Genomic DNA, 13485 nt, shown 5'->3' on the forward strand with positions numbered 1-13485 from the left:
CTGACAAGAGTATACCCCATTGCAGAGTGTCACGCATGAAGAAAGTTAAAGGCATGTCAGATTTTAAAGTTGGTATTACCATTTATGGTGAAAAAAAGTCAGTGTCACCACTGTTGGGTTTCAAAACCCATAGGACTAATTTTGGTTAAAAAAGGCAATTTAGCCTTTTTATGCCAAGTAGGACAGTACAACCATATTTGGTAAAAATGCCTCTACTGTGAGCAGTTGTTGAGATGTCAAGCATTGTTGGGTCAATGGGAGTGTCACCCCTACTGTGGGTATAAATAGAGGGCCAGAGCTCCGTGGAAAGCCTAAATCTGGGCCAACAAGTCTAAGAGGGAGGGTATCAACTTCCCTCCCCTGGGAAAGTGAGTGATAACCCAAGAGTCCTGACCTAACTGAAAGTAGAGGCTCAAGGTTTTGTACTGGTCATTCTAGATATTCTGAGTTAAAATAAAATCTCAGTCCCTCTACAAAGATTTTCACGTTGGAACTCAAGGTAGTTTACTGCTCTTTCTAGACTGTTGAGTAAAAATCTCAGTCCCTCTACAAAGGTTTTCAAGTTGGAACTCAAGGTTGTTTACTGCTCATTCCAGATATTCTGAGGGAAAATCTTGGCACCTCTACAAAGATTTTCAAAAACAAGACTTGGCTTCCAGACTCTTAGAAGCATGACATTCTCCAGTCAGGTAAGCACCCTTGGCTCATTGATCCTCACCCCCAAACGTTAAGATCTTAAGGTCATGCGGACGTATCCTACACGTTCAAAATGACGATAAAAGTAGACACGTACGGAGTAAGCAAGTTCCAACTTAATGTAGTTTCTTACTCGTCATGAATTGAACTTGTAACATGGTGTTTTTGATGGAGGAACGTATAGTAACCTCCAGCTTTGGAGAGCCTCACATTTCCAGGGGTCAGGAGGTATTTTTTAATCTATTCATTTTGCAGCAGCAGCAGCAGCAGCAGCAGCAGCAGCAGCAGCAGCAGCAGCAGCAGCAGCAGTAGCACTACCAAGTCTCTCTAACCAAGATCCTTGTAAGACAAGATCTTCCTCAGTGTCAGGTTCCTGTCAGACAATGTCACTGTCCTGGGGCTGCAGGTGTGCTCTGGATTACAGCACGCAAGACAGCATGGCGCCAGTGAGGAATAACATCCTGCAGCCTCTTTCCAGCCAGTTAAGGACACCTCTGTGACGTGACGCTGATCATCCTAGATGCGCTCTGCATCTTCTGCATCGTGCACTCAGTCTTCTGTCTTTTCCTGGCTTTCCTCTGTGTTGGTCACTAAATAAAGTGATTGATTACGAACAATTCGAGATTTCTCGTGTCTTTAATAATCTTCATTTGTCGGTGCAACTGAACTATCTAAAACTCTGAATTAACTGGCATTGTATATAAGAGTAACTCTAGACTCATTCACAGTAAAATTCAGAATAAAACACTGATAATGCCCATTGGGCTTCACTTCATTGGGACTAGAAATCGAGGCATAACGTAGACAAAGGGACAAAATTATCTCTGCAGGGAAAATGGTCTATTTGTAACTGTCAATACCCAAAGATAATTAATAAAAATCAGACCTCATGTCACAAAAGGGAGGGATAAGAGACATGTCATTCTAAGCAACAAGATGGTTTAAAACTCAGTCAAGATTTACCAGAAATCACAACACTTTAGGAAAAATATTGATGAGAAGCCACATTACTTTGTGGATCAAGGGCAACGAACGACGGATTATGCCCCCAACTTTTTCCACAGCAAAAATCAGTTGACAGAAATAAAGAATTTCAAGGAAATAAAGAATGCCCTGTTCTACAAGATTCTCAAGCGCTGGAGGGTGTGGCAGCACGTAGTGGAAGGTCCACGTGGTGCCAGGAGGTATGTGTCAGGTGCCTGTTCCTTACAGACCAGCCAAACTAAGGACAGCAGGCTGGCCACCAGTTGGTTTGTCCACCACAAATCAATATTGGATACAGGGAAGGAATGTAGGTTCATTAAAGGACTGGCTTGGAAGAAGTGCATAATTCAGAAAACTCAGGTATGGTAATAGAAGAATCTGGGATATACTAATGTTGATATACTGTGCTCCCAGCACAAAAGTTCCCTTCATAACTGCACATGCCATCCCCTATCTGTGAGTTTTAATGAGTCCCTACAGCACAAAGGTTACCTTGCCAAGGGTAAGGGTTCTTCCTATCCTACCTCTGATGCCTCCATGCTATTTCGGTCATCTCTGATTCTCTGTGTCCCAGACAACATTCTAGGATTTACCAAGCTAATTTGCACACTCCAACTTCTGAACATGGAGAGTATCACAGGGAATACTGGCACATATGCACCATGAAAAAGTGGGCAAAGTTTGGCAGCCAAGGTCAGACCCATCCCCAAGCCAGTGCAGCTACAATTTCTCATGCTGAGGAGATGAGATCTTTGTCACACTGATTATTAAAATTAAGCATTTCTGTGGTACTGAGAGTGCTGAATTTCCTTAGCTAACATTTCTCAAGAGGTCAGACTAGAGAGAACAACTCAAAAGGATTTCACAACAAATAATCTAAGGAAAACTCTTGAGTACTATTCTCTTTCTCTCCCCCCAAACAAGCTCTGTGAAATCTTGGGGCCATGTCATGTGATGTAATTTTATAACATGGTCTGACTATAGAGGGATGTACCAGAGATGTAGAAGACTATCAAGATGGTAAAACAGGTTCTTCTTCATTTGCTGAGCTGGGGCTGGCATAAGCATGACAGATTGGCTTTCTTCTTCCTCGTGCTGCCTTCAAACCCAGCCTTTAGAGGCTTTCTTACATCCCCTAGGGGTGAATGACACTGGTCTACTCAGTGAAGCTCAGGAGCATGGCCTGGATTCTGATACTGGGGGAGTCTCTGCCCAGGGTGGATAGCTACAGCCATCTCCAGGAAGTTCTGTGTCCTGGGGACACTACTGCTAGGCAGGATGGAGATGGACAAGTCACCATTGGCCTTGGTGGGTTCCAGACTCACCTGCAGCCTGCCCTGCTCCTTTTTCTGGAGGGTCTGGACAGTTCCACTGTAGACATGGAAAGCAGGAGAGGGGCCTGAATGGCCTGAAATCCAGACTCAGGCAAAAGAGAAGAGGAACTTGCAGCACAAAAGGCTAAGAGGAAATTCAGCATCACAGCAAGGGCTCTCAACCCAAGTTCTACTAGCAAAGCACTGTAGTGATCCAGGAGCGCTGACTGCACATAAGAAAGCCCCTGCTTCAAGAGGGACCCCAGTACTTGGCCAGAATTCAACAAATGAACTCCTCAGCGAAAAGGAACCCAACCCAGGAACAAATGGGTTAACACAAAAGGAGCCCAGAGATATAGACGGAGGGACACTGATGGTATGTCTTCGGCTACAGGTGGAATACAGAGGAAGTGTTCTTCTCAAGTGAATGGAAGCAACGATCCTCAGTGCCCCTTATGGGGGACCCAGGAACCTTGCAGGGTACCAGGTGTCTCAGCAGGAGGCCCTCCAAAGGGCTTTGTGGAGAGAACCCCACAGAAAGTAATCTGGGCACATGGTGGTTTCTGAGAAAACCTTCTAGGCTGCAGGGAACATCTGTGGATGGGCCAAAAGCCAGCAAATTTTGTGATAGAGCAAAAGAGAATGAATATGAAAAAAATCCCTCAACTTCGATCTGGCTGTCACCATGGCATCACAGCACAGAGTACTGAACAGATTCCCTCATATCTGCAAAAAGTTGTTCTTGTGACCTTCAATATTCCTTCAGTCCTGACAAACAATAGGATCTCAACCAGAATCCCATTAATCAGCTGCCTAGCGAAAATGAGTCAAAGAGAGCAACAGGAAAGCCCAAGCAGAAGCATTCAGTGAACCAGCTCCTTGGACAGCAGAATGAACCAAGAAGAATTTAAAATGAATACACATGGTCCAAAGGCAATCCATCAGTCTAGAGGAAAAGCAGCAAGGCACCTCATAGCTCCTGAAATGGAGACCCTGGTATAGAGGAAGATAATCTTATAGAAAGTCCAATGCCTGGGTCAGGCCTTCACCTCAGGGGGGCCTACGGTGTGATATGGGCCAGAATCCTAAAGTTGCACCTGCCAAGAATTTGTAGAACACATAAAACACAATAATGAAAACCATAGGTGGAGGTAGGCTAAAATTTCCCTGAAGTATGTCCAGGGTCAAGAAAAGGGAACAGGTTGTCCAAATCCACACAGAATGATATCTCTCACAGTGGGGCTAAGGGTGAACTCTAGGAGATACCCCAGAAATCTTTCCTCAGACTGCTTGTTGTCCCTGCACAGTTCCAGTGTAGACACTGCAAGGAGTGTAGGGTCCAGAATGGCCTGAAATCCAGATCCAGGAAACAGAAGAGGAATCTGCAGGACAAAAGGTCAGAAGAAATTAAGGATTCATAGCAGGGGTTCCTAACCTAGGTTCCAGGACCACCCCACTGTAGTGATCTGTGAACAATAACTGGAGAGTAGACCGTACAAGAAGGACCCGAGTACTTGGTCAAAATCTCCCACATGAACTTCCCAGGGAAAAAGAGAAGAATGGTAAAAAAATACAAATCCAATCCAGGAACAAATTGGTCTAAAAAGTGAGCCCAGACAGACCTTCGTTGGAGGAACACTGATGTTATGTCACAGCCTATAGGCGGAACGCAGAGGAAGTGTTCTGCTCAGCTGAACATAAGTACTGGGCCTGAGTGTCCAGTAAATTGTCCAATGTGCCAGCAGGCACAGCAGGAGGCACAGCAGGAGGCCCTCCAAGGGCCTCTTAGGAGGGAACACCACGGAAATTGATCCAAGCACATTGTGGTGACTGGGATAATCTCTTGAGGTAGAGGGAGTATTGGTGGAAGGGCCCATTCGCAGCTAGGCACGCCATAGAGAGCCAGATTATGAAAATGAAACAAAGCCCTCAACTTAGAGCGAGTCATCACAGCAGGGGGCCCTGCCATGGACCACGGAACATATCCTGTCACATCTATGGAATGATGTCCTGGTGACCTTTAATATTCCCCCAGTTCTTACTGACAATAGCATCTCAAACCAGAATCCCCTTAATCCCAGTGAGAAGAAGTGTCAGAACACTCAACAAGAAAGTCCACGTGTACAGAGAGAAGAGCAGGACAGGGCTGGGTCTGAAAGATGCTAGATTCTTCCTGCACAAGGCACTTCTGTCCCCTCTGGGCGAGGTTAGGCAAAGCTTACATCACCATGTCAGTGGTGTTCCATGCCTCCCTGGTCTCATGTCTTTCTCTCATGTCTGCTCCCATTTCCTCACCACCTTGGTTTCACTTCTTCATTGTATTTGGAATCAGAAGACCCAGAGGGCCCATCCTGCCTGTCCCTGTTCCCTGTGGCCTTTCCCCAGTGGGTTCCTGAGCAAACTAACTTCCTTGGGCCCCAGGGCTACCTCCTATGTAAAATGGGGGGAGCAGACTGGGTGGACCTGCTCAAGTCCCACACAGATTGACAACTGATCCTGTTCCTTACCCCACACCTGAGCCTCAAGCGCAAGCTGACTGAATGAAGTCCAGTTCCATTTTCCAGGGAAAAGGCTAAGTCATGTGTAGACTTCAAGTTCTGGCAGAATGTCTTAGAAGGGTAAGCGTGGGAGAGGCAGGAAGAAAGTCTCAGCAGTTTTCGGTGTTCTAAAATCTCATCCTGAGGGGTCTGGGCAGCCAAATGTCTACGAATGTAGGAAGTAGGTCCTGAGGATCATGGGGAAAGGGGACAAAGAGGGGAATGGGGGTGGGAAAGCAGAGAGTAACCTAATTGATGGCTTTCCACTGGAACCCATCACTTTGAGCAGGGAATTACCAATCCGTCAAGGGAAAATATTTAATCATGGAAGGAACGCATCTACTCTGGAAGGACGGGACAGGATGGACAGTGGGAAAGCAGAGGAAGCCAAAGGCTTCCATGCACGTTTCAAGGAAAGAGGTTGAGAATAGGCATGATGGGAGAAAGCACGCTAACACACATGGCAGGTATAGTAGAACTTTTATTTTTTTTAACTAACTAGCTTTTATTTTTTTAACTAACTAGCTTTAATCAGTTCATTGTTGAAGGAATCACAAGTCCTCGACGTCAGGTACCTTCAGCATTTTCATCATCTTCTTGTACTCGTTGTCGAGGTGACGGAAGAGAGGACAGCCGCAGATCAGGTCCACTGCATCTTGGTCCCGGTCTTGATAGCAAGTCATCAAAGTTACCAACAAACCATACTCGCCGCTGAATGGGAAAGTTGGAAAACAGACACAAGTTTCCTTCAGGCACTTGGAGGCTGCAGGGAAATCCAGGTCACACAGATGGGCTAGACACTCCAACAGGGCTCTCTGGCGGCCCAAAGAGAAGCGCGCTACCTTCATACACAAGTGTTTCTCCTGGCCTAGGGACATCGCAGCGTCCCTGTAGTTCTTGTGCCTCACCAGCACCTTGGAGGCTCGGCCAGTGAAGTCCAGGGCCAGCAGGAAACGGTCATCCCCTTCAAGGAGCTGGGATGCCTGCTGGTAGAGATACACCACGTGGTGCGGGATGTGGCTCTCCAGCAGGTGGCTGAAGCGCCTTAAGGTCCAGGCTGCGATGTCTACCTCTCCACACTCCAGGTACCAGGAGATAGCCTGCTTCACGGCTTCAGCGGCATCCTCCACGTGGTCGGACGTGCTCAGGTACAGGCCGGCTTGCTCGTAGGCCATGGCGGCACGGAGGGGCACTTGGTTTTTCTCGTGGGACTCGGCTTCCTTGAGGAAGGCTTCTGTGGCCTTCTCCACCCTCTTAGCTCTGCAGAAGGCTAAGGCAGCCTGTGCATATTCGCTAGCAGCCTTGCCATAGTCTGGCTTCCATCTCAACAGCCCGACGTGTGTGTGTTGGATGGCCTTGGCCATATGCCGCAGGCCCTCCCTGCTTTGTTGTCCTGCCATGTCCGGGGCTGAGCAGGCGCAAAGGGGAACGATGAGGAGAGAGAGAGAGGGAGAGCCACAGCTCACCCCAGTCACAGAACCGAACAGAGTGTGCAGTGGAGCATTGTGGGGGAGGGGTGCCAATGGAACATCCCATTGATTCCAGAAGAATTCTGACAGAGGGCCCCCTAGTCAGAGCCACAGGGCAAGCTAGGCCCGGGGACAGAGGGCCTCCTGGACCTGTGCAGAGGAAGAAGGAGCTCTCACAAGTGATCCATGTGGGCAAGGAGGTGGCGGAACTAACAAGGAGGGAGTGCGTAGAGCATTCAGAGGTGGGTAGCTAAAGACCAGGGCCAGACTGGGGAGGACAGAAAAGGGCCAATGGAGAGGTAGAGGGGAACACAGGGTGGGGGGAGGGGAAGGGGGTCTGTCCCAGGGGAGTCACAGGGATCAGACCTTGTAACCGGGAGAGCAGCTGCTGCTGGCCAAGCTGTTCACCTGGCCAGGGCTTACCCTCTATCACCAGTGATTCAGCTCTGTCAGTGTTTATAAAAGCCTTTTAAATTTTGGGAGAATTTATTTTCATACTAATCGCTGAAAGAAAAGAGAGGGGGGGGAAAGTCATGACTCAAGGGTCTGATCCTATGACCGTGATGTTGTTTCCACAGGACCACAAATGTGGAGCTGGGAAGGGACATCACAGGCCCTTAAACTCAACAGAGGAGGAAACTGCAGCACAGAGTTTAGAGAGGTGACTTGCCCAGGGTGACACAGCTACCAAGGGAGGCTCAATTCAAACGCAGGTCCCCTGACTCCCCAAATCCAGAATTTTATACACTACACTATACTCCCTCTCATGATATAGAATGATTTGTTTTTTTAAGTATAAAAGCTAGAGATTTATTGTAATTTTCTCGATAATAAATTATCCAATTGGCTATGATGCTTTCCCACAACTGAACACCACCTTTCCCATTGACTAGTACCGAAGTTGGCACTTAACCAGATTGAGGAACAAGGCAGAAAGAGCAGACGTGAATATCATGGGAACTCAACTTACACTCCTTGTGCCTGTGTACTGCACATTATTCTTGCCAAGGAACAGTGTCTGAACAGATTAGGGGGGCAATATGGCCTCCACAACCATGTCTGAGGCACGCAGTTACAGAAGTAACAGAACTGAAATTCAGTATTTCCCTTGAAATATCAGTCTGCGCTCATGTTACTTGAACACCTTTCAGTTTTTTAAAACTGTACACAAGGGAAACAAACTGACCTAAGTGAATACTGGACCAGGCAATCAAATACATGGCTAAGTTCTAGGTCATCTTTGAATTGCTCCTAGAGGAATGTACCACCCAACAGTCTGAGAATTAGCCACATAGGATTTCTCTAGAAGAAAGGCTGTAGAAAGAGAAGCCCAACGGGCTTACTGCATAGTTGGAACAGTTCTTTATCTTTTCTCTGTAAATTTCTACATTACCCAATATCCATTTCAATTCATACAGATGTTTGGTTACCAGGTACAATCCTGGTCCAATTTGGAGGCAGTTTTCCTCCAAAATGTCTCCTCTCTGAGCTTCTGAAAAGCGGAATGCTCACCTATTCTTATAGGACTACCAAAACTCTTTGGAAACTAGTGGCTCAGAAATCATTTTTAATTCACTTATTACCTGTGCACAAGAGAAACAGCTGATAAACCCAAAAGAAAGTTTAATGTGCCCATGTTGGTTAAAAGTAATTGAAATCTCAGGACCCTTTCAGTGAAAGTAACATTTCTAATTACCAATCACTGGGCATGTTAGAATCGCTATAGTAAAGCTCAAAAGCCTTGGGCAAGAGCGCTTTCTGCAAATAATACACCACTTCTTCAGTCTGCACAAAGACTGCAAGGTAATTGACAGCTGCTCTGTGAATGTTGAGAAAATGTTACAATGTAGCTTTCTGTACAATGAAATGTACACTTAAGGGCTAATCAGGATCAGCATTTTGACTATACTTTAAATGAAGTTCCCTAAACAGCACTTCTGCTGAGAGATGTGTATCCAAGTTGCCTTAAGATTCTACATAACTAGAGAAGAATCTGCTTTCATATTTAATTGTTCTCTGTCCTTTTTTGTTACAAGGGTCCCGCTTAGATGATTCTCTTGCAATGGACAGCTTCAGATGTGCATACTCTATGGTATACCAGAGGGGCACAAATGTTCAGTAAGTGTATGAATAACACATCACACCCCTATGGGGTGGTGAGGGCATGCCAGTGAACCAGGACCGCGGTCCTTTGCAACAGCAAAGAGGTCACCAGGGACCACAAAAGGTCATGCGGGAGGGAGTCTGCTGGCCAAGCTGTTAGCCTGGCCAGGCACTACCCTCTATCACCACTGGCTCAGCTCTGCCAGCCTTCATAAATGGCTTTTAAATGGCAGGGAAATTTTTAAACATTAATTGTTTTAAAAAAGAGAGAGGAAAAAAATGACTCAAGGGTGTGCTTGGGGGAGGGAAGCCCCCAAATGCCCTGTGGAAACAGCATCACAGTCCTAGGATCACAGGTGTGGAGCTGGGAAGGGACAGCACAGGCCATTAAACTCCTCACAGGAGAAAATGCAGGCACAGAGGTTAAATGACTTGCCCAGGGTGACACAGCTACTAAGGGAGGCCCAATTCACACCCAGGTCCCCTGGTTCCACAAGTCCAGAATTTTGTCCACTGCACTGTGATGATATATAATGATTTTTAATAAAGCAAACTTTCCTGTAGGAGGTATATCCAACAACTTTTAAACTTTGTTGTTTTGCTAAGGCCTACCAGATCCCATTGAGAAAAACCTGAAAGATGGTTCAGAATCTCCCAAGCTTCTTTGGATGGGATTTAATCTGAATTCCAGGCAAAGGACTCAGAGAGCCATGAGCAAGAGGAGCTGATTATGGGAGAGGGATGTCTACCTGAGACAGATTTCTGTGTCTGGGCTGGAAGTTGGGGAAAAGATTGGGAAAGGAATCACACAAATGGTAGCGCCTGGGCCAGAAAGGCTTGGCTGGGTCAAGTCAAGGCTTGAAGGAAGAAGGAAGCTTTCAGGGAATATTGGTCAAAAACCAAGGGCAGGCACAGGATGGCAGGAAGAACAAAGAACTGCGCAGTAAGGCAGAAGCACATAATCCCTGAAGGAGACGAGTGGGGCTTTAGGCTGGAAAGATAGTATAAAGGCAGGCTACAGAGGCCACAAAAGCAAAGCTAAGCATTTCTATCCTGTGCTGCAGGTTCTAGGGAGGCACCCCAGAAATCTATCCACACATGGCCAGTCAGCCAGATCAAGTGTATACATGGAAAGCAGCAGAGGGGCCTGAATGACCTGAAATCCAGACCCAGGCAAACAGAAGAGGAATCTTCAACACAAAACGATAAGAGGGAAGTGATGTTTCACAGCAGGGGGTCCTACCCTAGGGCCCAGCAGCAACCTGCTGTAGTGATCCATGCACAATGACTGGCCAACAGACAGCCCCTGGTCTAAGAGGGACGTGACTACTAGGTCAGAATCCCCCAAATAACCTCCTCAGCTAAACAGAGAAGAATGTTCAAAAGCAAACCCAACCCAGGAACAAAGTGGTTAAAAAAATACGTCCAGAGAGTCTTTGGATGCAGGGCCACTGATCCTATGTCAGGGCCTATAGGTGAACCACCACGGAAGCGTTCTGCTCAACTATACATAAGTAGTGAGCCTGATTGCCTAGTAAGGGGGACACAGGAAACATCCAAGGTGCCAGCAGCCACAACAGGATGTCCTCCAAGGGGCTCTGGTGAGGGAACCCCAGAGAAATTGATCTGGGCACATGGTGGTTACTCAGAAAAGTCACCTGGGTTAGAGGGGGCATCTGTGGAATGGCCAGTTCCCTGCTAAGTATACCTTGGAACAAAAGGCGATGAATCTAAAGTTAGAGTTAGTCCATACAGCACAAAGGTTAACTTGCCCAGGGTAAGAGTTCTTCATAGCCTGACTGTCACTTGCTTTCTATTTCTGTCATCCTTGATTCTCTGTGTCTCAGGCAACATCTGAGGACATATCCAGTTACGTTTCACACTCAGACTTCTGAACACGGAGCGCATCACAGGTTATTCACATATATGTACCCATCAACACTTGGGCAAAGTTTGGGCAGCCAAGGTCAGATCCATCCCCAAGCTGGTGCAGTAACAACTTCTCATGCCCAGGAGACTGGATATTTGTCACCCTGATCATTAAAATTAAACATTTCTGTGCAACTGAGAGTGCTGAATTTCATTAGGAATCATTTCTAAAGAGGTAAGACTAGTGATAAGAACTCGAAAGAATTTCACAGTAAATAAACTAAGGAAAACTCTGAGTACTACACCTGCGTCTCCCCACCACCACCAAACAAGCTCTGTGAAATCCAGTCCCTCACAGTGGGGATGGGAGTCAAGATGAGCTGCAGCAGGCGCACCACAAATCTCTGTAGACTGTGTGTTGGCTCCAGACAGTTCCAGTGTAGACATGGAATGCATCAAAGCAGCCAGAATGGAATGAAATCCAGACCTAGGGGAAGAGAAGAGGAATCTGCCACACAAAAGGCTGAGGAAATTCATGCTTCACAGCAGGGGTTCCCAACCTGAGGTTCCAACACCAACCCAGTAAAGTGATCCTTGAACAAAGACTGTAGAGGAGACAACCTGTGACTCAAGAAGCACCCGAGTACTTGGCCAGATTCCCCCCCCCACACACACACACACCCCCCAAAGACAGGTATAACAGAACTTTTTTCGTATTTGATTAGCTTTAATTATATCATTGTTCTAGGAAGGATAGGTTAACAGATGGTACATTCCATGTAGAGAGAGAACACGTTCCTCTTCCTCCTCCTTTTCCTGCAATTTCTGCTCCCCCTCCTTAGTGTCCTCCTCCACCTTCTCCATCTTCTTCTCCTCGCCCTCCACCTTCTTTGTTATTGGGGCTGTTTTCTTGTGGCTGTCAGACATGGGCATGCATGTAGATGGAGGTGGCAAAACCCTGGTCCTCATGTTCTTGAGGTCAGGTACCTTCAGCATCACGGTCATCTTCTCATACTCCTTGTCAAGATGTTTGAAGACAGAAGAACCGCAGACCTCATCCACTCCGTCTTGGTTCTGAACTTCATAGAAATTCAGCAAAGTTACCATCGCCACATATTGGCTCCTGCTTTGGAAACTGGGAAAGTAGATACAGCTGTCTCCCAGGCAGTTGTAGGCAGCAGAGAAATCCAGGTCACACAGATGGGCTAGACATTGTGCTAGGGCTCTCTGGTGGCACATGGAGATGCTCTCTACCTCCACATACAAGGGTCTCCATTCCCCCCATGCCACCTTGCTGCCTGTTGTATAAGGGGAAGACAGCAGGCACTTATTCTACCACCTCAGCTGGTCCTCACAACAACCCTGGGAGGTGCATTCATTATCTCCAATTTGCAGATGGTGAACTTGAGGAAGTTTTTTAAAAATGATCTGACTAGGGTCACAGAGCTATGAATTATCTGAGACAGAACCTGAACTCAAATCTTCTTGATCCCAGGGCTGGCTCTCTATCTACTGTGTCTGCTGCCTAAAGCCAATATGTCCACGTAGAGGTACATGCAAGAGACATACAAGGTAGTTGGGAGGTGGCTTTGGAAGGGGAGGTTCTAGTGGCCAGGAAACTGGCCAGGGCCCCTTACAGAATGAGATGCTTGAATTGTTCCTGAGAGAACCCAGGAATGCTGAGAAGTAAAGGAGGAACAGGAAAGCACTTTGGGGCCTGGTGGGGTACAGTTGGTGTAAAGATAGGGATGGGAGATGATTTGAATTGAGAAGCTCCTTGCACTGGTTTAATCCAGGTGAATCCATGATGTTTTGGACCAAGACAGCCAAGATGTATTGGAAAGGTAGTCTGGGTTTCTGCAGCAGTCTCTTCTGCCTCCTCCAAATTGGGCACTCCACCTGTCTATCTAGGACTGAGTGCTGAGGGAACTGGAGATTCAGAAGAGGTCTCATGGAAAGTGAGCTTTTTCTTCCTGCTTAGTGATTTACCTGACTGAAGGAAGCTTCTGCATCCTGACTAAAGCCACAGATGATTTTCCCGCAGACAAAGGAATAGGTCTGCCTTTGGGATTGGAAAGGCATCTCTAGTCTTACTCCTCTCCAACTTGATTTCACTTCTTGATTGTATTTGGAATTGAAAGACCCAGAGGACCCATCATGCCTGTCCCTGTTCCCTGTGGCCTGTCCCCGTTCCCTGTGGCCTGTCCCCGTTCCCTGTGACCTGTCCCCAGTGTGTTCCTGAGCAAGTTAACTTCTTTGGGGCCCAGAACTACCTCTTATGTAAAATGAGGGGATTAGACTGGGTGGACCTATTCAAGTCCCATCCAGGTTGACAACTGATCCTGTTCCTTATCCTACACCTTAGCCTCAAGCTCAAACTGATTGAAAGAAGTTCATTTCAGTTTTCCAGGGAAAAGGCTAATTCATTTGCAGACTTCAAGGTCTGGGCACTAGGTCTTAGAATGGTAAGCACAGGGGAGGCATGAACAAAATCTAAGAATTTTTAGGTGTTCT

The 13485-nt window shown here is 46.8% G+C and overlaps 2 long non-coding RNA genes and 1 pseudogene across 7 annotated transcripts; 2 read left to right on the forward strand and 1 right to left on the reverse strand.

Annotated features, from left to right (window-relative positions):
• Positions 1 to 304: 304 nt before the first annotated feature.
• On the forward strand, positions 305 to 1313 carry LOC140515183 (uncharacterized). Of its 4 annotated transcripts, none has more exons than XR_011970872.1 (3): positions 305 to 499; positions 597 to 689; positions 952 to 1313. It is a non-coding gene; the product is annotated as an uncharacterized lncRNA (long non-coding RNA). The 4 variants fall into 4 exon arrangements; XR_011970875.1 differs by having other exon boundaries at positions 961 to 1313; XR_011970873.1 differs by having other exon boundaries at positions 964 to 1313.
• Positions 1314 to 6081: 4768 nt separating this feature from the next.
• Positions 6082 to 6930, reverse strand: LOC140516351 (gamma-soluble NSF attachment protein pseudogene; annotated as a pseudogene).
• Positions 6931 to 7066: 136 nt separating this feature from the next.
• LOC140515464 (uncharacterized) lies at positions 7067 to 11188 on the forward strand. Of its 3 annotated transcripts, none has more exons than XR_011971040.1 (5): positions 7067 to 7241; positions 7578 to 7660; positions 9036 to 9117; positions 10167 to 10703; positions 10950 to 11187. It is a non-coding gene; the product is annotated as an uncharacterized lncRNA (long non-coding RNA). The 3 variants fall into 3 exon arrangements; XR_011971039.1 differs by having other exon boundaries at positions 7068 to 7241; positions 10167 to 10435; positions 10950 to 11186; XR_011971038.1 differs by having other exon boundaries at positions 10167 to 11188.
• Positions 11189 to 13485: the final 2297 nt, after the last annotated feature.

This window comes from Notamacropus eugenii, chromosome X, assembly GCF_028372415.1.
Source record: "Notamacropus eugenii isolate mMacEug1 chromosome X, mMacEug1.pri_v2, whole genome shotgun sequence".
Lineage (NCBI taxonomy): Eukaryota > Metazoa > Chordata > Mammalia > Diprotodontia > Macropodidae > Notamacropus > Notamacropus eugenii.